At 40.8% G+C, this 21,725-nt stretch overlaps 13 non-coding genes across 13 annotated transcripts; 12 read left to right on the plus strand and 1 right to left on the minus strand.

Moving 5' to 3' along the window:
* The first annotated feature begins 477 nt into the window (after positions 1-477).
* TRNAS-GCU (transfer RNA serine (anticodon GCU)) lies at positions 478-559 on the plus strand. Its single transcript has one exon. It is a non-coding gene; the product is annotated as a tRNA-Ser (tRNA).
* A 1,837-nt stretch (positions 560-2,396) lies between these two features.
* On the minus strand, positions 2,397-2,491 carry TRNAI-UAU (transfer RNA isoleucine (anticodon UAU)). Its single transcript has 2 exons — positions 2,454-2,491; positions 2,397-2,432 (listed from the first exon to the last, which is right to left on the minus strand). It is a non-coding gene; the product is annotated as a tRNA-Ile (tRNA).
* A 1,084-nt stretch (positions 2,492-3,575) lies between these two features.
* On the plus strand, positions 3,576-3,647 carry TRNAT-UGU (transfer RNA threonine (anticodon UGU)). Its single transcript has one exon. It is a non-coding gene; the product is annotated as a tRNA-Thr (tRNA).
* Positions 3,648-5,986: 2,339 nt separating this feature from the next.
* Positions 5,987-6,058, plus strand: TRNAT-UGU (transfer RNA threonine (anticodon UGU)). Its single transcript has one exon. It is a non-coding gene; the product is annotated as a tRNA-Thr (tRNA).
* Positions 6,059-7,726: 1,668 nt separating this feature from the next.
* Positions 7,727-7,808, plus strand: TRNAS-GCU (transfer RNA serine (anticodon GCU)). The gene has a single exon. It is a non-coding gene; the product is annotated as a tRNA-Ser (tRNA).
* Positions 7,809-10,154: 2,346 nt separating this feature from the next.
* On the plus strand, positions 10,155-10,236 carry TRNAS-GCU (transfer RNA serine (anticodon GCU)). The gene has a single exon. It is a non-coding gene; the product is annotated as a tRNA-Ser (tRNA).
* Positions 10,237-10,825: 589 nt separating this feature from the next.
* On the plus strand, positions 10,826-10,897 carry TRNAT-UGU (transfer RNA threonine (anticodon UGU)). The gene has a single exon. It is a non-coding gene; the product is annotated as a tRNA-Thr (tRNA).
* Positions 10,898-12,567: 1,670 nt separating this feature from the next.
* On the plus strand, positions 12,568-12,649 carry TRNAS-GCU (transfer RNA serine (anticodon GCU)). Its single transcript has one exon. It is a non-coding gene; the product is annotated as a tRNA-Ser (tRNA).
* Positions 12,650-13,238: 589 nt separating this feature from the next.
* Positions 13,239-13,310, plus strand: TRNAT-AGU (transfer RNA threonine (anticodon AGU)). The gene has a single exon. It is a non-coding gene; the product is annotated as a tRNA-Thr (tRNA).
* Positions 13,311-14,991: 1,681 nt separating this feature from the next.
* TRNAS-GCU (transfer RNA serine (anticodon GCU)) lies at positions 14,992-15,073 on the plus strand. The gene has a single exon. It is a non-coding gene; the product is annotated as a tRNA-Ser (tRNA).
* Positions 15,074-15,662: 589 nt separating this feature from the next.
* TRNAT-UGU (transfer RNA threonine (anticodon UGU)) lies at positions 15,663-15,734 on the plus strand. Its single transcript has one exon. It is a non-coding gene; the product is annotated as a tRNA-Thr (tRNA).
* A 4,077-nt stretch (positions 15,735-19,811) lies between these two features.
* TRNAS-GCU (transfer RNA serine (anticodon GCU)) lies at positions 19,812-19,893 on the plus strand. Its single transcript has one exon. It is a non-coding gene; the product is annotated as a tRNA-Ser (tRNA).
* Positions 19,894-20,482: 589 nt separating this feature from the next.
* On the plus strand, positions 20,483-20,554 carry TRNAT-UGU (transfer RNA threonine (anticodon UGU)). Its single transcript has one exon. It is a non-coding gene; the product is annotated as a tRNA-Thr (tRNA).
* Positions 20,555-21,725: the final 1,171 nt, after the last annotated feature.

A 21,725-nucleotide genomic window follows, 5' to 3' on the forward strand; every position in this document is an offset into this window, starting at 1 on the left:
GGCATGGCTCAGTGCAAGTACTGCTGTATAAGTACCACTCGCTAACTGATTGCGCCACTGGAGCTCTCTCTTTTCACATCTCCCGAGGTGAGCCATCTATAGCTGACCAAGTAGATGACAGACACTGCTCCATCATTCACTGTGCAAGATCGACTCACATGCTAGCATGTTATCATGACTATTAAAAATACAGTCCAAACGGAATAGATTCTATAATTGTCCTATAACATATGCTCTGTCTATTCAAAACCCCATAGAATTATATCTTGACAGTTCTGACAAAGTCTAGGGGAATCTTATGAATATTTGTAATTAGCACATAGTAAGAATTTCCCAAAAATGAAATGTAGGTCCCTAATTGGGGGAAGACGTGGAATGTGAGATCTTGCCTCAGCTGTTTTTTTTCTTTTTTAGGTACAGTATATTGACACTTCAGTACCTTTTGTGAAGCAAGGTTTCAGATGGGGCTGTAGGGCAGACGAGGTGGCCGAGTGGTTAAGGCGATGGACTGCTAATCCATTGTTCTCTGCACGCGTGGGTTCGAATCCCACCTTCGTCGGAAAGCCATCAGAGTCTCTTTTGATGGCCAGCATTTCTTGTAGTATAATTACACTCTCTTTCAAGACAGAGCCAGGATCCGCTAGATGGGATCATCTGACTGTTCCATTTTAACAAATATGTCAAATAAAGTGAAGTATTTTGTGCGTAATAGAAATTAGATCTTTCATGGAGTTTCCAGAGGATTGCCTTTCACTCACTCCTGGCTTATTAACCAGTTTGGATAAATAGATTGATAAGAAAGCAGCTCTTACTCCTAAAGTTTAGGCCGTCTCAAATGAATGACTGTTAACATATGTCTGCCCCAAAGAGACAGATCACTTCTAATAAGTGGGTTCTCTATATGTCACTGATTGCAGACATACTAACTAGAGCTATCGGTACGGTCTTGAATGTGAAAACTCTTATTTTCTCATATGAAAATGTAGTTTTTCATACTTCCAAGAAAAGTGCCTTAAGCATGGTCTTCAATGTGTGCGCGCACGTGGACATTCATATGCAACTACGTTTCCATACAGAGTCTCAAAATCATAGATATATTCATACCTCAGTAAGAATACATGTTGCAATTTACATCCTGCGTGCAGACTGGCCTTGTAGCTCAGTGGCAGAGCACTGGTCTTGTAAACCAGGGGTCATGAGTTCAAGCCTCATCAGAGCCTTTTTACATGAGTCTTTCTGTATGTTGTTTTCAAGTCATTCTTCCCTGGAGTCACACCTTGCTTTAGGATTGCTTATTGCCAAGCTTCCCTTTCCTGCTTTCATATTATCAAGAAAATATCATGAAGATCATTGAATTATAAATTATTGCCTCACCCCTTCCGATCGCCTGACGAACGCCTGACGAACGCCATTCTCACCCTGCCGGGCAAGCCCTGCCGGGCAAAGCCAAATAAGCCATGCATATTTACAGTTCCTTTGAAAGGCAGAGCGAGGACTAGGACCTCTGTTCCGACTGAATCTGCATCCACAGAAAGGATGTTATAAGGCCCTACAAATTTCACCAAGGAGATGTGAAATTCTTCCCCCATAAAATACTTTGTTTCCCAGATACCCCGGCTCTTAGGCAAATGAGGTTACTCCTCAAAACCCCTCCCCCACTCACCATAAATATCCTTCTCTCCTGCTGTCCATTCAAATGATACAAGGTATCTTGTACATAGAGAGAAAGGGAGAATAGGCAGACTTGTGCTTCAAAGATTTGGTGACCTTGGATGGGTGGGTTGAATGAAGAAGTGAACCTGGTTTCTGGGAAAGGAGTATCGAGATGAAGATGAGGAAAAGTGAACATGGACCACATTCATATGTTAGAGAAATACATTTAATAGGTTGAATGGTTTTGAAAAGTGAACTTCGAGCAGTAATTGTTGTTTTTTAAATTGCAAATAAATTAAAAATGAATGTGGGATTGGAGGCACACTCTGAGCAGAAAAGCACCATAAGCTGCTATGGTGCAACTCAAGATGGTGAATAGAACCTTTAATATGATGATGCTCTTCTTTTGCTAGTTTTTTCGAGTCACCTTTTATTGTAAGTAGCTGATACAGCATTTTTTGCAGCTCTTCAGTTTATGGTTATCATGTGAGAACACTGTTTTCTTCATATTTATTATTCTACAAATGTATTTTTAAATGCACTGATGTGGTGTTTGCATGAAATGCAAGATGGCACATCATGGAATGTTTAAACTGAGCATCGCGTAGGATATGTGATATTTGGCACCCAGAGGAGTAGGACACGTAGATCCTATAAGAAGCAAAGACTCTCTAGCAAGGGCCGTCCATACTCTGAGTTTAAACTTTACTTTTTGTGAAATGGTTTATGAAAAACAACACGGCTGCTCCAGGTGAGGCTCGAACTCACAACCTCAGCATGGCTCAGTGCAAGTACTGCTGTATAAGTACCGCGCGCTAACCGATTGCGCCACTGGAGCTCTCTTTTTTCACATCTCCCCAGGTGAGCGATCTACAGCTGACCAAGTAGATGACAGACACTGCTCCATCATTCACTGTGCAAGATCGACTCACATGCTAGCATGTTATCATGACTATTAAAAACACAGTCCAAACGGAATAGATTCTATAATTGCCCTCTAACATATGCTTTGTCTATTCAAAACCCCATAGAATTATATCTTGACAGTTCTGACAAAGTCTAGGGGAATCTTATGAATATTTGTAATTAGCACATAGTAAGAATTTCCCAAAAATGAAATGTAGGTCCCTAATTGGGGGAAGACGTGGAATGTGAGATCTTACCTCAGCTGTTTTTTTTCTTTTTTAGGTACAGTATATTGACACTTCAGTACCTTTTGTGAAGCAAGGTTTCAGATGGGGCAGTAGGGCAGACGAGGTGGCCGAGTGGTTAAGGCGATGGACTGCTAATCCATTGTGATCTGCACGCGTGGGTTCGAATCCCACCTTCGTCGGAAAGCCATCAGAGTCTCTTTTGATGGCCAGCATTTCTTGTAGTATAATTACACTCTCTTTCAAGACAGAGCCAGGATCCGCTAGATGGGATCATCTGACTGTTCCATTTTAACAAATATGTCAAATAAAGTGAAGTATTTTGTGCGTAATAGAAATTAGATCATTCATGGAGTTTCCAGAGGATTGCCTTTCACTCACTCCTGGCTTATTAACCAGTTTGGATAAATAGATTGATAAGAAAGCAGCTCTTACTCCTAAAGTTTAGGCCGTCTCAAATGAATGACTGTTAACATATGTCTGCCCCACAGAGACAGATCACTTCTAATAAGTGGGTTCTCTATATGTCACTGATTGCAGACATACTAACTAGAGCTATCGGTACGGTCTTGAATGTGAAAACTCTTATTTTCTCATATGAAAATGTAGTTTTTCATACTTCCAAGAAAAGTGCCTTAAGCATGGTCTTCAATGTGTGCGCGCACGTGGACATTCATATGCAACTACGTTTCCATACAGAGTCTCAAAATCATAGATATATTCATACCTCAGTAAGAATACATGTTGCAATTTACATCCTGCGTGCAGACTGGCCTTGTAGCTCAGTGGCAGAGCACTGGTCTTGTAAACCAGGGGTCATGAGTTCAAGCCTCATCAGGGCCTTTTTACATGAGTCTTTCTGTATGTTGTTTTCAAGTCATTCTTCCCTGGAGTCACACCTTGCTTTAGGATTGCTTATTGCCAAGCTTCCCTTTCCTGCTTTCATATTATCAAGAAAATATCATGAAGATCATTGAATTATAAATTATTGCCTCACCCCTTCCGATCGCCTGACGAACGCCTGACAAACGCCATTCTCACCCTGCCGGGCAAAGCCAAATAAGCCATGCATATTTACAGTTCCTTTGAAAGGCAGAGCGAGGACTAGGACCTCTGTTCCGACTGAATCTGCATCCACAGAAAGGATGTTATAAGGCCCTACAAATTTCACCAAGGAGATGTGAAATTCTTCCCCCATAAAATACTTTTTTTCCCAGATACCCCGGCTCTTAGGCAAATGAGGTTACTCCTCAAAACCCCACCCCCACTCACCATAAATATCCTTCTCTCCTGCTGTCCATTCAAATGATACAAGGTATCTTGTACATAGAGAGAAAGGGAGAATAGGCAGACTTGCTTCAAAGATTTGGTGACCTTGGATGGGTGGGTTGAATGAAGAAGTGAACCTGGTTTCTGGGAAAGGAGTATCGAGATGAAGATGAGGAAAAGTGAACATGGACCACATTCATAGGTTAGAGAAATACATTTAATAGGTTGAATGGTTTTGAAAAGTGAACTTCGAGCAGTCATTTTTGTTTTTTAAATTGCAAAGAAATTAAAAATGAATGTGGGATTGGAGGCACACTCTGAGCAGAAAAGCACCATAAGCTGCTATGGTGCAACTCAAGATGGTGAATAGAACCTTTAATATGATGATGCTCTTCTTTTGCTAGTTTTTTCGAGTCACCTTTCATTGTAAGTAGCTGATACAGCATTTTTTGCAGCTCTTCAGTTTATGGTTATCATGTGAGAACACTGTTTTCATCATATTTATTATTCTACAAATGTATTTTTAAATGCACTGATGTGGTGTTTGCATGAAATGCAAGATGGCACATCATGGAATGTTTAAACTGAGCATCGCGTAGGATATGTGATATTTGGCACCCAGAGGAGTAGGACACGTAGATCCTATAAGAAGTAAAGACTCTCTAGCAAGGGCCGTCCATACTCTGAGTTTAAACTTTACTTTTTGTGAAATGGTTTATGAAAAACAACACGGCTGCTCCAGGTGAGGCTCGAATTCACAACCTCGGCATGGCTCAGTGCAAGTACTGCTGTATAAGTACCGCGCGCTAACCGATTGCGCCACTGGAGCTCTCTCTTTTCATATCTCCCCAGGTGAGCCATCTACAGCTGACCAAGTAGATGACAGACACTGCTCCATCATTCACTGTGCAAGATCGACTCACATGCTAGCATGTTATCATGACTATTAAAAATACAGTCCAAACGGAATAGATTCTATAATTGTCCTATAACATATGCTCTGTCTATTCAAAACCCCATAGAATTATATCTTGACAGTTCTGACAAAGTCTAGGGGAATCTTATGAATATTTGTAATTAGCACATAGTAAGAATTTCCCAAAAATGAAATGTAGGTCCCTAATTGGGGGAAGACGTGGAATGTGAGATCTTGCCTCAGCTGTTTTTTTTCTTTTTTAGGTACAGTATATTGACACTTCAGTACCTTTTGTGAAGCAAGGTTTCAGATGGGGCTGTAGGGCAGACGAGGTGGCCGAGTGGTTAAGGCGATGGACTGCTAATCCATTGTGCTCTGCAAGCGTGGGTTCGAATCCCACCTTCGTCGGAAAGCCATCAGAGTCTCTTTTGATGGCCAGCATTTCTTGTAGTATAATTACACTCTCTTTCAAGACAGAGCCAGGATCCGCTAGATGGGATCATCTGACTGTTCCATTTTAACAAATATGTCAAATAAAGTGAAGTATTTTGTGCGTAATAGAAATTAGATCTTTCATGGAGTTTCCAGAGGATTGCCTTTCACTCACTCCTGGCTTATTAACCAGTTTGGATAAATAGATTGATAAGAAAGCAGCTCTTACTCCTAAAGTTTAGGCCGTCTCAAATGAATGACTGTTAACATATGTCTGCCCCACAGAGACAGATCACTTCTAATAAGTGGGTTCTCTATATGTCACTGATTGCAGACATACTAACTAGAGCTATCAGTATGGTCTTGAATGTGAAAACTCTTATTTTCTCATATGAAAATGTAGTTTTTCATACTTCCAAGAAAAGTGCCTTAAGCATGGTCTTCAATGTGTGCGCGCACGTGGACATTCATATGCAACTACGTTTCCATACAGAGTCTCAAAATCATAGATATATTCATACCTCAGTAAGAATACATGTTGCAATTTACATCCTGCGTGCAGACTGGCCTTGTAGCTCAGTGGCAGAGCACTGGTCTTGTAAACCAGGGGTCATGAGTTCAAACCTCATCAGGGCCTTTTTACATGAGTCTTTCTGTATGTTGTTTTCAAGTCATTCTTCCCTGGAGTCACACCTTGCTTTAGGATTGCTTATTGCCAAGCTTCCCTTTCCTGCTTTCATATTATCAAGAAAATATCATGAAGATCATTGAATTATAAATTATTGCCTCACCCCTTCCGATCGCCTGACGAACGCCTGACAAACGCCATTCTCACCCTGCCGGGCAAAGCCAAATAAGCCATGCATATTTACAGTTCCTTTGAAAGGCAGAGCGAGGACTAGGACCTCTGTTCCGACTGAATCTGCATCCACAGAAAGGATGTTATAAGGCCCTACAAATTTCACCAAGGAGATGTGAAATTCTTCCCCCATAAAATACTTTTTTTCCCAGATACCCCGGCTCTTAGGCAAATGAGGTTACTCCTCAAAACCCCACCCCCACTCACCATAAATATCCTTCTCTCCTGCTGTCCATTCAAATGATACAAGGTATCTTGTACATAGAGAGAAAGGGAGAATAGGCAGACTTGCTTCAAAGATTTGGTGACCTTGGATGGGTGGGTTGAATGAAGAAGTGAACCTGGTTTCTGGGAAAGGAGTATCGAGATGAAGATGAGGAAAAGTGAACATGGACCACATTCATAGGTTAGAGAAATACATTTAATAGGTTGAATGGTTTTGAAAAGTGAACTTCGAGCAGTAATTGTTGTTTTTTAAATTGCAAAGAAATTAAAAATGAATGTGGGATTGGAGGCACACTCTGAGCAGAAAAGCACCATAAGCTGCTATGGTGCAACTCAAGATGGTGAATAGAACCTTTAATATGATGATGCTCTTCTTTTGCTAGTTTTTTCGAGTCACCTTTTATTGTAAGTAGCTGATACAGCATTTTTTGCAGCTCTTCAGTTTATGGTTATCATGTGAGAACACTGTTTTCATCATATTTATTATTCTACAAATGTATTTTTAAATGCACTGATGTGGTGTTTGCATGAAATGCAAGATGGCACATCATGGAATGTTTAAACTGAGCATCGCGTAGGATATGTGATATTTGGCACCCAGAGGAGTAGGTCACGTAGATCCTATAAGAAGTAAAGACTCTCTAGCAAGGGCCGTCCATACTCTGAGTTTAAACTTTACTTTTTGTGAAATGGTTTATGAAAAACAACACGGCTGCTCCAGGTGAGGCTTGAACTCACAACCTCGGCATGGCTCAGTGCAAGTACTGCTGTATAAGTACCACGCGCTAACTGATTGCGCCACTGGAGCTCTCTCTTTTCACATCTCCCGAGGTGAGCCATCTATAGCTGACCAAGTAGATGACAGACACTGCTCCATCATTCACTGTGCAAGATCGACTCACATGCTAGCATGTTATCATGACTATTAAAAATACAGTCGAAACGGAATAGATTCTATAATTGTCCTATAACATATGCTCTGTCTATTCAAAACCCCATAGAATTATATCTTGACAGTTCTGACAAAGTCTAGGGGAATCTTATGAATATTTGTAATTAGCACATAGTAAGAATTTCCCAAAAATGAAATGTAGGTCCCTAATTGGGGGAAGACGTGGAATGTGAGATCTTGCCTCAGCTGTTTTTTTTCTTTTTTAGGTACAGTATATTGACACTTCAGTACCTTTTGTGAAGCAAGGTTTCAGATGGGGCTGTAGGGCAGACGAGGTGGCCGAGTGGTTAAGGCGATGGACTGCTAATCCATTGTTCTCTGCACGCGTGGGTTCGAATCCCACCTTCGTCGGAAAGCCATCAGAGTCTCTTTTGATGGCCAGCATTTCTTGTAGTATAATTACACTCTCTTTCAAGACAGAGCCAGGATCCGCTAGATGGGATCATCTGACTGTTCCATTTTAACAAATATGTCAAATAAAGTGAAGTATTTTGTGCGTAATAGAAATTAGATCTTTCATGGAGTTTCCAGAGGATTGCCTTTCACTCACTCCTGGCTTATTAACCAGTTTGGATAAATAGATTGATAAGAAAGCAGCTCTTACTCCTAAAGTTTAGGCCGTCTCAAATGAATGACTGTTAACATATGTCTGCCCCACAGAGACAGATCACTTCTAATAAGTGGGTTCTCTATATGTCACTGATTGCAGACATACTAACTAGAGCTATCAGTATGGTCTTGAATGTGAAAACTCTTATTTTCTCATATGAAAATGTAGTTTTTCATACTTCCAAGAAAAGTGCCTTAAGCATGGTCTTCAATGTGTGCGCGCACGTGGACATTCATATGCAACTACGTTTCCATACAGAGTCTCAAAATCATAGATATATTCATACCTCAGTAAGAATACATGTTACAATTTACATCCTGCGTGCAGACTGGCGTTGTAGCTCAGTGGCAGAGCACTGGTCTTGTAAACCAGGGGTCATGAGTTCAAGCCTCATCAGGGCCTTTTTACATGAGTCTTTCTGTATGTTGTTTTCAAGTCATTCTTCCCTGGAGTCACACCTTGCTTTAGGATTGCTTATTGCCAAGCTTCCCTTTCCTGCTTTCATATTATCAAGAAAATATCATGAAGATCATTGAATTATAAATTATTGCCTCACCCCTTCCGATCGCCTGACGAACGCCTGACGAACGCCATTCTCACCCTGCCGGGCAAGCCCTGCCGGGCAAAGCCAAATAAGCCATGCATATTTACAGTTCCTTTGAAAGGCAGAGCGAGGACTAGGACCTCTGTTCCGACTGAATCTGCATCCACAGAAAGGATGTTATAAGGCCCTACAAATTTCACCAAGGAGATGTGAAATTCTTCCCCCATAAAATACTTTTTTTCCCCAGATACCCCGGCTCTTAGGCAAATAAGGTTACTCCTCAAAACCCCACCCCCACTCACCATAAATATCCTTCTCTCCTGCTGTCCATTCAAATGATACAAGGTATCTTGTACATAGAGAGAAAGGGAGAATAGGCAGACTTGTGCTTCAAAGATTTGGTGACCTTGGATGGGTGGGTTGAATGAAGAAGTGAACCTGGTTTCTGGGAAAGGAGTATCGAGATGAAGATGAGGAAAAGTGAACATGGACCACATTCATAGGTTAGAGAAATACATTTAATAGGTTGAATGGTTTTGAAAAGTGAACTTCGAGCAGTAATTGTTGTTTTTTAAATTGCAAAGAAATTAAAAATGAATGTGGGATTAGAGGCACACTCTGAGCAGAAAAGCACCATAAGCTGCTATGGTGCAACTCAAGATGGTGAATAGAACCTTTAATATGATGATGCTCTTCTTTTGCTAGTTTTTTCGAGTCACCTTTTATTGTAAGTAGCTGATACTGCATTTTTTGCAGCTCTTCAGTTTATGGTTATCATGTGAGAACACTGTTTTCATCATATTTATTATTCTACAAATGTATTTTTAAATGCACTGATGTGGTGTTTGCATGAAATGCAAGATGGCACATCATGGAATGTTTAAACTGAGCATCGCGTAGGATATGTGATATTTGGCACCCAGAGGAGTAGGACACGTAGATCCTATAAGAAGTAAAGACTCTCTAGCAAGGGCCGTCCATACTCTGAGTTTAAACTTTACTTTTTGTGAAATGGTTTATGAAAAACAACACGGCTGCTCCAGATGAGGCTTGAACTCACAACCTCGGCATGGCTCAGTGCAAGTACTGCTGTATAAGTACCGCGCGCAAACTGATTGCGCCACTGGAGCTCTCTCTTTTCACATCTCCCCAGGTGAGCCATCTATAGCTGACCAAGTAGATGACAGACACTGCTCCATCATTCACTGTGCAAGATCGACTCACATGCTAGCATGTTATCATGACTATTAAAAATACAGTCCAAACGGAATAGATTCTATAATTGTCCTATAACATATGCTCTATCTATTCAAAACCCCATAGAATTATATCTTGACAGTTCTGACAAAGTCTAGGGGAATCTTATGAATATTTGTAATTAGCACATAGTAAGAATTTCCCAAAAATGAAATGTAGGTCCCTAATTGGGGGAAGACGTGGAATGTGAGATCTTGCCTCAGCTGTTTTTTTTCTTTTTTAGGTACAGTATATTGACACTTCAGTACCTTTTGTGAAGCAAGGTTTCAGATGGGGCTGTAGGGCAGACGAGGTGGCCGAGTGGTTAAGGCAATGGACTGCTAATCCATTGTTCTCTGCACGCGTGGGTTCGAATCCCACCTTCGTCGGAAAGCCATCAGAGTTTCTTTTGATGGCCAGCATTTCTTGTAGTATAATTATACTCTCTTTCAAGACAGAGCCAGGATCCGCTAGATGGGATCATCTGACTGTTCCATTTTAACAAATATGTCAAATAAAGTGAAGTATTTTGTGCGTAATAGAAATTAGATCTTTCATGGAGTTTCCAGAGGATTGCCTTTCACTCACTCCTGGCTTATTAACCAGTTTGGATAAATAGATTGATAAGAAAGCAGCTCTTACTCCTAAAGTTTAGGCCGTCTCAAATGAATGACTGTTAACATATGTCTGCCCCACAGAGACAGATCACTTCTAATAAGTGGGTTCTCTATATGTCACTGATTGCAGACATACTAACTAGAGCTATCAGTATGGTCTTGAATGTGAAAACTCTTATTTTCTCATATGAAAATGTAGTTTTTCATACTTCCAAGAAAAGTGCCTTAAGCATGGTCTTCAATGTGTGCGCGCACGTGGACATTCATATGCAACTACGTTTCCATACAGAGTCTCAAAATCATAGATATATTCATGCCTCAGTAAGAATACATGTTGCAATTTACATCCTGCGTGCAGACTGGCCTTGTAGCTCAGTGGCAGAGCACTGGTCTTGTAAACCAGGGGTCATGAGTTCAAGCCTCATCAGGGCCTTTTTACATGAGTCTTTCTGTATGTTGTTTTCAAGTCATTCTTCCCTGGAGTCACACCTTGCTTTAGGATTGCTTATTGCCAAGCTTCCCTTTCCTGCTTTCATATTATCAAGAAAATATCATGAAGATCATTGAATTATAAATTATTGCCTCACCCCTTCCGAACGCCTGACAAACGCCATTCTCACCCTGCCGGGCAAGCCCTGCCGGGCAAAGCCAAATAAGCCATGCATATTTACAGTTCCTTTGAAAGGCAGAGCGAGGACTAGGACCTCTGTTCCGACTGAATCTGCATCCACAGAAAGGATGTTATAAGGCCCTACAAATTTCACCAAGGAGATGTGAAATTCTTCCCCCATAAAATACTTTTTTTCCCAGATACCCCGGCTCTTAGGCAAATGAGGTTACTCCTCAAAACCCCACCCCCACTCACCATAAATATCCTTCTCTCCTGCTGTCCATTCAAATGATACAAGGTATCTTGTACATAGAGAGAAAGGGAGAATAGGCAGACTTGCTTCAAAGATTTGGTGACCTTGGATGGGTGGGTTGAATGAAGAAGTGAACCTGGTTTCTGGGAAAGGAGTATCGAGATGAAGATGAGGAAAAGTGAACATGGACCACATTCATAGGTTAGAGAAATTCATTTAATAGGTTGAATGGTTTTGAAAAGTGAAGTTCGAGCAGTAATTGTTGTTTTTTAAATAGCAAAGAAATTAAAAATGAATGTTGGATTGGAGGCACACTCTGAGCAGAAAAGCACCATAAGCTGCTATGGTGCAACTCCAGATGGTGAATAGAACCTTTAATATGATGATGCTCTTCTTTTGCTAGTTTTTTCGTGTCACCTTTTATTGTAAGTAGCTTATACAGCATTTTTTGCAGCTCTTCAGTTTATGGTTATCATGTGAGAACACTGTTTTCATCATATTTATTATTCTACAAATGTATTTTTAAATGCACTGATGTGGTGTTTGCATGAAATGCAAGATGGCACATCATGGAATGTTTAAACTGGGCATCGCGTAGGATATGTGATATTTGGCACCCAGAGGAGTAGGACACGTAGATCCTATAAGAAATAAAGACTCTCTAGCAAGGGCCGTCCATACTCTGAGTTTAAACTTTACTATTTGTGAAATGGTTTATGAAAAACCACACGGCTGCTCCAGGTGAGGCTCAAACTCACAACCTTGGCATGGCTCAGTGCAAGTACTGCTGTATAAGTACCGCGCGCTAACCGATTGCGCCACTGGAGCTCTCTCTTTTCACATCTCCCCAGGTGAGCCATCTACAGCTGACCAAGTTGATGACAGACACTGCTCCTTCATTCACTGTGCAAGATCGACTCACATGCTAGCATGTTATCATGACTATTAAAAATACAGTCCAAACGGAATAGATTCTATAATTGTCCTATAACATATGCTCTGTCTATTCAAAACCCCATAGAATTATATCTTGACAGTTCTGACAAAGTCTAGGGGAATCTTATGAATATTTGTAATTATCACATAGTAAGAATTTCCCAAAAATGAAATATAGGTCCCTGATTGGGGGAAGTCGTGGAATGTGAGATCTTGCCTCAGCTGTTTTTTTCTTTTTTAGGTACAGTATATTGACACTTCAGTACCTTTTGTGAAGCAAGGTTTCAGATGGGGCTGTAGGGCAGACGAGGTGGCCGAGTGGTTAAGGCGATGGACTGCTAATCCATTGTGCTCTGCACGCGTGGGTTCGAGTCCCACCTTCGTCGGAAAGCCATCAGAGTCTCTTTTGATGGCCAGCATTTCTTGCAGTATAATTACACTCTCTTTCAAGACAGAGCCAGGATCCGCTAGATGGGATCATCCGACTGTTCCATTTTAACAAATATGTCAAATAAAGTGAAGTATTTTGGGCGTAATAGAAATTAGATCTTTCATGGAGTTTCCAGAGGATTGCCTTTCACTCACTCCTGGCTTATTAACCAGTTTGGATAAATAGATTGATAAGAAAGCAGCTCTTACTCATAAAGTTTAGGCCGTCTCAAATGAATGACTGTTAACATATGTCTGCCCCACAGAGACAGATCACTTCTAATAAGTGGGTTCTCTATATGTCACTGATTGCAGACATACTAACTAGAGCTATCGGTATGGTCTTGAATGCGAAAACTCTTATTTTCTCATATGAAAATGTAGTTTTTCATACTTCCAAAAAAAGTGCCTTAAGCATGGTCTTCAATGTGTGCGCGCACGTGGACATTCATATGCAACTACGTTTCCATACAGAGTCTCAAAATCATAGATATATTCATACCTCAGTAAGAATACATGTTGCAATTTACATCCTGCGTGCAGACTGGCCTTGTAGCTCAGTGGCAGAGCACTGGTCTAGTAAACCAGGGGTCATGAGTTCAAGCCTCATCAGGGCCTTTTTACATGAGTCTTTCTGTATGTTGTTTTCAAGTCATTCTTCCCTGGAGTCACACCTTGCTTTAGGATTGCTTATTGCCAAGCTTCCCTTTCCTGCTTTCATATTATCAAGAAAATATCATGAAGATCATTGAATTATAAATTATTGCCTCACCCCTTCCGATCGCCTGACGAACGCCTGACAAACGCCATTCTCACCATGCTGGGCAAGCCCTGCCGGGCAAAGCCAAATAAGCCATGCATATTTACAGTTCCTTTGAAAGGCAGAGCGAGGACTAGGACCTCTGTTCCGACTGAATCTGCATCCACAGAAAGGATGTTATAAGGCCCTACAAATTTCACCAAGGAGATGTGAAATTCTTCCCCCATAAAATACTTTTTTTCCCAGATACCCCGGCTCTTAGGCAAATGAGGTTACTCCTCAAAACCCCACCCCCACTCACCATAAATATCCTTCTCTCCTGCTGTCCATTCAAATGATACAAGGTATCTTGTACATAGAGAGAAAGGGAGAATAGGCAGACTTGCTTCAAAGATTTGGTGACCTTGGATGGGTGGGTTGAATGAAGAAGTGAACCTGGATTCTGGGAAAGGAGTATCGAGATGAAGATGAGGAAAAGTGAACATGGACCACATTCATAGGTTAGAGAAATACATTTAATAGGTTGAATGGTTTTGAAAAGTGAACTTCGAGCAGTAATTGTTGTTTTTTAAATTGCAAAGAAATTAAAAATGAATGTGGGATTGGAGGCACACTCTGAGCAGAAAAGCACCATAAGCTGCTATGGTGCAACTCAAGATGGTGAATAGAACCTTTAATATGATGATGCTCTTCTTTTGCTAGTTGTTTCGAGTCACCTTTTATTGTAAGTAGCTGATACAGCATTTTTTGCAGCTCTTCAGTTTATGGTTATCATGTGAGAACACTGTTTTCATCATATTTATTATTCTACAAATGTATTTTTAAATGTACTGATGTGGTGTTTGCATGAAATGCAAGATGGCACATCATGGAATGTTTAAACTGAGCATCGCGTAGGATATGTGATATTTGGCACCCAGAGGAGTAGGACACGTAGATCCTATAAGAAGTAAAGACTCTCTAGCAAGGGCCGTCCATACTCTGAGTTTAAACTTTACTTTTTGTGAAATGGTTTATGAAAAACAACACGGCTGCTCCAGGTGAGGCTCGAACTCACAACCTCGGCATGGCTCAGTGCAAGTACTGCTGTACAGGTACCGCGCGCTAACCTATTGCGCCACTGGAGCTCTCTCTTTTCACATCTCCCCAGGTGAGCCATCTACAGCTGACCAAGTAGATGACAGACACTGCTCCATCATTCACTGTGCAAGATCGACTCACATGCTAGCATGTTATCATGACTATTAAAAATACAGTCCAAACGGAATAGATTCTATAATTGTCCTATAACATATGCTCTGTCTATTCAAAACCCCATAGAATTATATCTTGACAGTTCTGACAAAGTCTAGGGGAATCTTATGAATATTTGTAATTAGCACATAGTAAGAATTTCCCAAAAATGAAATGTAGGTCCCTAATTGGGGGAAGACGTGGAATGTGAGATCTTGCCTCAGCTGTTTTTTTCTTTTTAGGGTACAGTATATTGACACTTCAGTACCTTTTGTGAAGCAAGGTTTCAGATGGACCTGTAGGGCAGACGAGGTGGCCGAGTGGTTAAGGCGATGGACTGCTAATCCATTGTGCTCTGCACGCGTGGGTTCGAATCCCACCTTTGTCGGAAAGCCATCAGAGTCTCTTTTGATGGCCAGCATTTCTTGTAGTATAATTACACTCTCTTTCTAGACAGAGCCAGGATCCGCTAGATGGGATCATCTGACTGTTCTATTTTAACAAATATGTCAAATAAAGTGAAGTATTTTGTGCGTAATAGAAATTAGATCTTTCATGGAGTTTCCAGAGGATTGCCTTTCACTCACTCCTGGCTTATTAACCAGTTTGGATAAATAGATTGATAAGAAAGCAGCTCTTACTCCTAAAGTTTAGGCCGTCTCAAATGAATGACTGTTAACATATGTCTGCCCCACAGAGACAGATCACTTCTAATAAGTGGGTTCTCTATATGTCACTGATTGCAGACATACTAACTAGAGCTATCGGTATGGTCTTGAATGTGAAAACTCTTATTTTCTCATATGAAAATGTAGTTTTTCATACTTCCAAGAAAAGTGCCTTAAGCATGGTCTTCAATGTGTGCGCGCACGTGGACATTCATATGCAACTACGTTTCCATACAGAGTCTCAAAATCATAGATATATTCATAACTCAGTAAGAATACATGTTGCAATTTACATCCTGCGTGCAGACTGGCCTTGTAGCTCAGTGGCAGAGCACTGGTCTTGTAAACCAGGGGTCATGAGTTCAAGCCTCATCAGGGCCTTTTTACATGAGTCTTTCTGTATGTTGTTTTCAAGTCATTCTTCCCTGGAGTCACACCTTGCTTTAGGATTGCTTATTGCCAAGCTTCCCTTTCCTGCTTTCATATTATCAAGAAAATATCATGAAGATCATTGAATTATAAATTATTGCCTCACCCCTTCCGATCGCCTGACGAACGCCTGACAAACGCCATTCTCACCCTGCCGGGCAAAGCCAAATAAGCCATGCATATTTACAGTTCCTTTGAAAGGCAGAGCGAGGACTAGGACCTCTGTTCCGACTGAATCTGCATCCACAGAAAGGATGTTATAAGGCCCTACAAATTTCACCAAGCAGATGTGAAATTCTTCCCCCATAAAATACTTTTTTTCCCAGATACCCCGGCTCTTAGGCAAATGAGGTTACTCCTCAAAACCCCACCCCCACTCACCATAAATATCCTTCTCTCCTGCTGTCCATTCAAATGATACAAGGTATCTTGTACATAGAGAGAAAGGGAGAATAGGCAGACTTGCTTCAAAGATTTGGTGACCTTGGATGGGTGGGTTGAATGAAGAAGTGAACCTGGTTTCTGGGAAAGGAGTATCGAGATGAAGATGAGGAAAAGTGAACATGGACCACATTCATAGGTTAGAGAAATACATTTAATGGGTTGAATGGTTTTGAAAAGTGAACTTCGAGCAGTAATTGTTGCTTTTTAAATTGCAAAGAAATTAAAAATGAATGTGGGATTGGAGGCACACTCTGAGCAGAAAAGCACCATAAGCTGCTATGGTGCAACTCAAGATGGTGAATAGAACCTTTAATATGATGATGCTCTTCTTTTGCTAGTTTTTTCGAGTCACCTTTTATTGTAAGTAGCTGATACAGCATTTTTTGCAGCTCTTCAGTTTATGGTTATCATGTGAGAACACTGTTTTCATCATATTTATTATTCTACAAATGTATTTTTAAATGCACTGATGTGGTGTTTGCATGAAATGCAAGATGGCACATCATGGAATGTTTAAACTGAGCATCACGTAGGATATGTGATATTTGGCACCCAGAGGAGTAGGACACGTAGATCCTATAAGAAGTAAAGACTCTCTAGCAAGGGCCGTCCATACTCTGAGTTTAAACTTTACTTTTTGTGAAATGGTTTATGAAAAACAACACGGCTGCTCCAGGTGAGGCTCGAACTCACAACCTCAGCATGGCTCAGTGCAAGTACTGCTGTATAAGTACCGCGCGCTAACCGATTGCACCACTGGAGCTCTCTCTTTTCACATCTCCCCAGGTGAGCCATCTACAGCTGACCAAGTAGATGACAGACACTGCTCCATCATTCACTGTGCAAGATCGACTCACATGCTAGCATGTTATCATGACTATTAAAAATACAGTCCAAACGGAATAGATTCTATAATTGTCCTATAACATATGCTCTGTCTATTCAAAACCCCATAGAATTATATCTTGACAGTTCTGACAAAGTCTAGGGGAATCTTATGAATATTTGTAATTAGCACATAGTAAGAATTTCCCAAAAATGAAATGTAGGTCCCTAATTGGGGGAAGACGTGGAATGTGAGATCTTGCCTCAGCTGTTTTTTTCTTTTTTAGGTACAGTATATTGACACTTCAGTACCTTTTGTGAAGCAAGGTTTCAGATGGGGCTGTAGGGCAGACGAGGTGGCCGAGTGGTTAAGGCGATGGACTGCTAATCCATTGTGCTCTGCACGCGTGGGTTTGAATCCCACCTTCGTCGGAAAGCCATCAGAGTCTCTTTTGATGGCCAGCATTTCTTGTAGTATAATTACACTCTCTTTCAAGACAGAGCCAGGATCCGCTAGATGGGATCATCTGACTGTTCCATTTTAACAAATATGTCAAATAAAGTGAAGTATTTTGTGCGTAATAGAAATTAGATCTTTCATGGAGTTTCCAGAGGATTGCCTTTCACTCACTCCTGGCTTATTAACCAGTTTGGATAAATAGATTGATAAGAAAGCAGCTCTTACTCCTAAAGTTTAGGCCGTCTCAAATGAATGACTGTTAACATATGTCTGCCCCACAGAGACAGATCACTTCTAATAAGTGGGTTCTCTATATGTCACTGATTGCAGACATACTAACTAGAGCTATCGGTATGGTCTTGAATGTGAAAACTCTTATTTTCTCATATGAAAATGTAGTTTTTCATACTTCCAAGAAAAGTGCCTTAAGCATGGTCTTCAATGTGTGCGCGCACGTGGACATTCATATGCAACTACGTTTCCATACAGAGTCTCAAAATCATAGATATATTCATACCTCAGTAAGAATACATGTTGCAATTTACATTCTGCGTGCAGACTGGCCTTGTAGCTCAGTGGCAGAGCACTGGTCTTGTAAACCAGGGGTCACGAGTTCAAGCCTCATCAGGGCCTTTTTACATGAGTCTTTCTGTATGTTGTTTTCAAGTCATTCTTCCCTGGAGTCACACCTTGCTTTAGGATTGCTTATTGCCAAGCTTCCCTTTCCTGCTTTCATATTATCAAGAAAATATCATGAAGATCATTGAATTATAACTTATTGCCTCACCCCTTCCGATCGCCTGACGAACGCCTGACAAACGCCATTCTCACCCTGCCGGGCAAAGCCAAATAAGCCATGCATATTTACAGTTCCTTTGAAAGGCAGAGCGAGGACTAGGACCTCTGTTCCGACTGAATCTGCATCCACAGAAAGGATGTTATAAGGCCCTACAAATTTCACCAAGGAGATGTGAAATTCTTCCCCCATAAAATACTTTTTTTCCCAGATACCCCGGCTCTTAGGCAAATGAGGTTACTCCTCAAAACCCCACCCCCACTCACCATAAATATCCTTCTCTCCTGCTGTCCATTCAAATGATACAAGGTATCTTGTACATAGAGAGAAAGGGAGAATAGGCAGACTTGCTTCAAAGATTTGGTGACCTTGGATGGGTGGGTTGAATGAAGAAGTGAACCTGGTTTCTGGGAAAGGAGTATCGAGATGAAGATGAGGAAAAGTGAACATGGACCACATTCATAGGTTAGAGAAATACATTTAATAGGTTGAATGGTTTTGAAAAGTGAACTTCGAGCAGTAATTGTTGTTTTTTAAATTGCAAAGAAATTAAAAATGAATGTGGGATTGGAGGCACACTCTGAGCAGAAAAGCACCATAAGCTGCTATGGTGCAACTCAAGATGGTGAATAGAACCTTTAATATGATGATGCTCTTCTTTTGCTAGTTTTTTCGAGTCACCTTTTATTGTAAGTAGCTGATACAGCATTTTTTGCAGCTCTTCAGTTTATGGTTATCATGTGAGAACACTGTTTTCATCATATTTATTATTCTACAAATGTATTTTTAAATGTACTGATGTGGTGTTTGCATGAAATGCAAGATGGCACATCATGGAATGTTTAAACTGAGCATCGCGTAGGATATGTGATATTTGGCACCCAGAGGAGTAGGACACGTAGATCCTATAAGAAGTAAAGACTCTCTAGCAAGGGCCGTCCATACTCTGAGTTTAAACTTTACTTTTTGTGAAATGGTTTATGAAAAACAACACGGCTGCTCCAGGTGAGGCTCGAACTCACAACCTCGGCATGGCTCAGTGCAAGTACTTCTGTACAGGTACCGCGCGCTAACCTATTGCGCCACTGGAGCTCTCTCTTTTCACATCTCCCCAGGTGAGCCATCTACAGCTGACCAAGTAGATGACAGACACAGCTCCATCATTCACTGTGCAAGATCGACTCACATGCTAGCATGTTATCATGACTATTAAAAATACAGTCCAAACGGAATAGATTCTATAATTGTCCTATAACATATGCTCTGTCTATTCAAAACCCCATAGAATTATATCTTGACAGTTCTGACAAAGTCTAGGGGAATCTTATGAATATTTGTAATTAGCACATAGTAAGAATTTCCCAAAAATGAAATGTAGGTCCCTAATTGGGGGAAGACGTGGAATGTGAGATCTTGCCTCAGCTGTTTTTTTCTTTTTTAGGTACAGTATATTGACACTTCAGTACCTTTTGTGAAGCAAGGTTTCAGATGGGCCTGTAGGGCAGACGAGGTGGCCGAGTGGTTAAGGCGATGGACTGCTAATCCATTGTGCTCTGCACGCGTGGGTTCGAATCCCACCTTCGTCGGAAAGCCATCAGAGTCTCTTTTGATGGCCAGCATTTCTTGTAGTATAATTACACTCTCTTTCAAGACAGAGCCAGGATCCGCTAGATGGGATCATCTGACTGTTCTATTTTAACAAATATGTCAAATAAAGTGAAGTATTTTGTGCGTAATAGAAATTAGATCTTTCATGGAGTTTCCAGAGGATTGCCTTTCACTCACTCCTGGCTTATTAACCAGTTTGGATAAATAGATTGATAAGAAAGCAGCTCTTACTCCTAAAGTTTAGGCCGTCTCAAATGAATGACTGTTAACATATGTCTGCCCCACAGAGACAGATCACTTCTAATAAGTGGGTTCTCTATATGTCACTGATTGCAGACATACTAACTAGAGCTATCGGTATGGTCTTGAATGTGAAAACTCTTATTTTCTCATATGAAAATGTAGTTTTTCATACTTCCAAGAAAAGTGCCTTAAGCATGGTCTTCAATGTGTGCGCGCACGTGGACATTCATATGCAACTACGTTTCCATACAGAGTCTCAAAATCATAGATATATTCATACCTCAGTAAGAATACATGTTGCAATTTACATCCTGCGTGCAGACTGGCCTTGTAGCTCAGTGGCAGAGCACTGGTCTTGTAAACCAGGGGTCATGAGTTCAAGCCTCATCAGGGCCTTTTTACATGAGTCTTTCTGTATGTTGTTTTCAAGTCATTCTTCCCTGGAGTCACACCTTGCTTTAGGATTGCTTATTGCCAAGCTTCCCTTTCCTGCTTTCATATTATCAAGAAAATATCATGAAGATCATTGAATTATAAATTATTGCCTCACCCCTTCCGATCGCCTGACGAACGCCTGACAAACGCCATTCTCACCCTGCCGGGCAAAGCCAAATAAGCCATGCATATTTACAGTTCCTTTGAAAGGCAGAGCGAGGACTAGGACCTCTGTTCCGACTGAATCTGCATCCACAGAAAGGATGTTATAAGGCCCTACAAATTTCACCAAGGAGATGTGAAATTCTTCCCCCATAAAATACTTTTTTTCCCAGATACCCCGGCTCTTAGGCAAATGAGGTTACTCCTCAAAACCCCACCCCCACTCACCATAAATATCCTTCTCTCCTGCTGTCCATTCAAATGATACAAGGTATCTTGTACATAGAGAGAAAGGGAGAATAGGCAGACTTGCTTCAAAGATTTGGTGACCTTGGATGGGTGGGTTGAATGAAGAAGTGAACCTGGTTTCTGGGAAAGGAGTATCGAGATGAAGATGAGGAAAAGTGAACATGGACCACATTCATAGGTTAGAGAAATACATTTAATAGGTTGAATGGTTTTGAAAAGTGAACTTCGAGCAGTAATTGTTGCTTTTTAAATTGCAAAGAAATTAAAAATGAATGTGGGATTGGAGGCACACTCTGAGCAGAAAAGCACCATAAGCTGCTATGGTGCAACTCAAGATGGTGAATAGAACCTTTAATATGATGATGCTCTTCTTTTGCTAGTTTTTTCGAGTCACCTTTTATTGTAAGTAGCTGATACAGCATTTTTTGCAGCTCTTCAGTTTATGGTTATCATGTGAGAACACTGTTTTCATCATATTTATTATTCTACAAATGTATTTTTAAATGCACTGATGTGGTGTTTGCATGAAATGCAAGATGGCACATCATGGAATGTTTAAACTGAGCATCACGTAGGATATGTGATATTTGGCACCCAGAGGAGTAGGACACGTAGATCCTATAAGAAGTAAAGACTCTCTAGCAAGGGCCGTCCATACTCTGAGTTTAAACTTTACTTTTTGTGAAATGGTTTATGAAAAACAACACGGCTGCTCCAGGTG

Source organism: Triturus cristatus, chromosome 12 (assembly GCF_964204655.1).
Source record: "Triturus cristatus chromosome 12, aTriCri1.1, whole genome shotgun sequence".
Lineage (NCBI taxonomy): Eukaryota > Metazoa > Chordata > Amphibia > Caudata > Salamandridae > Triturus > Triturus cristatus.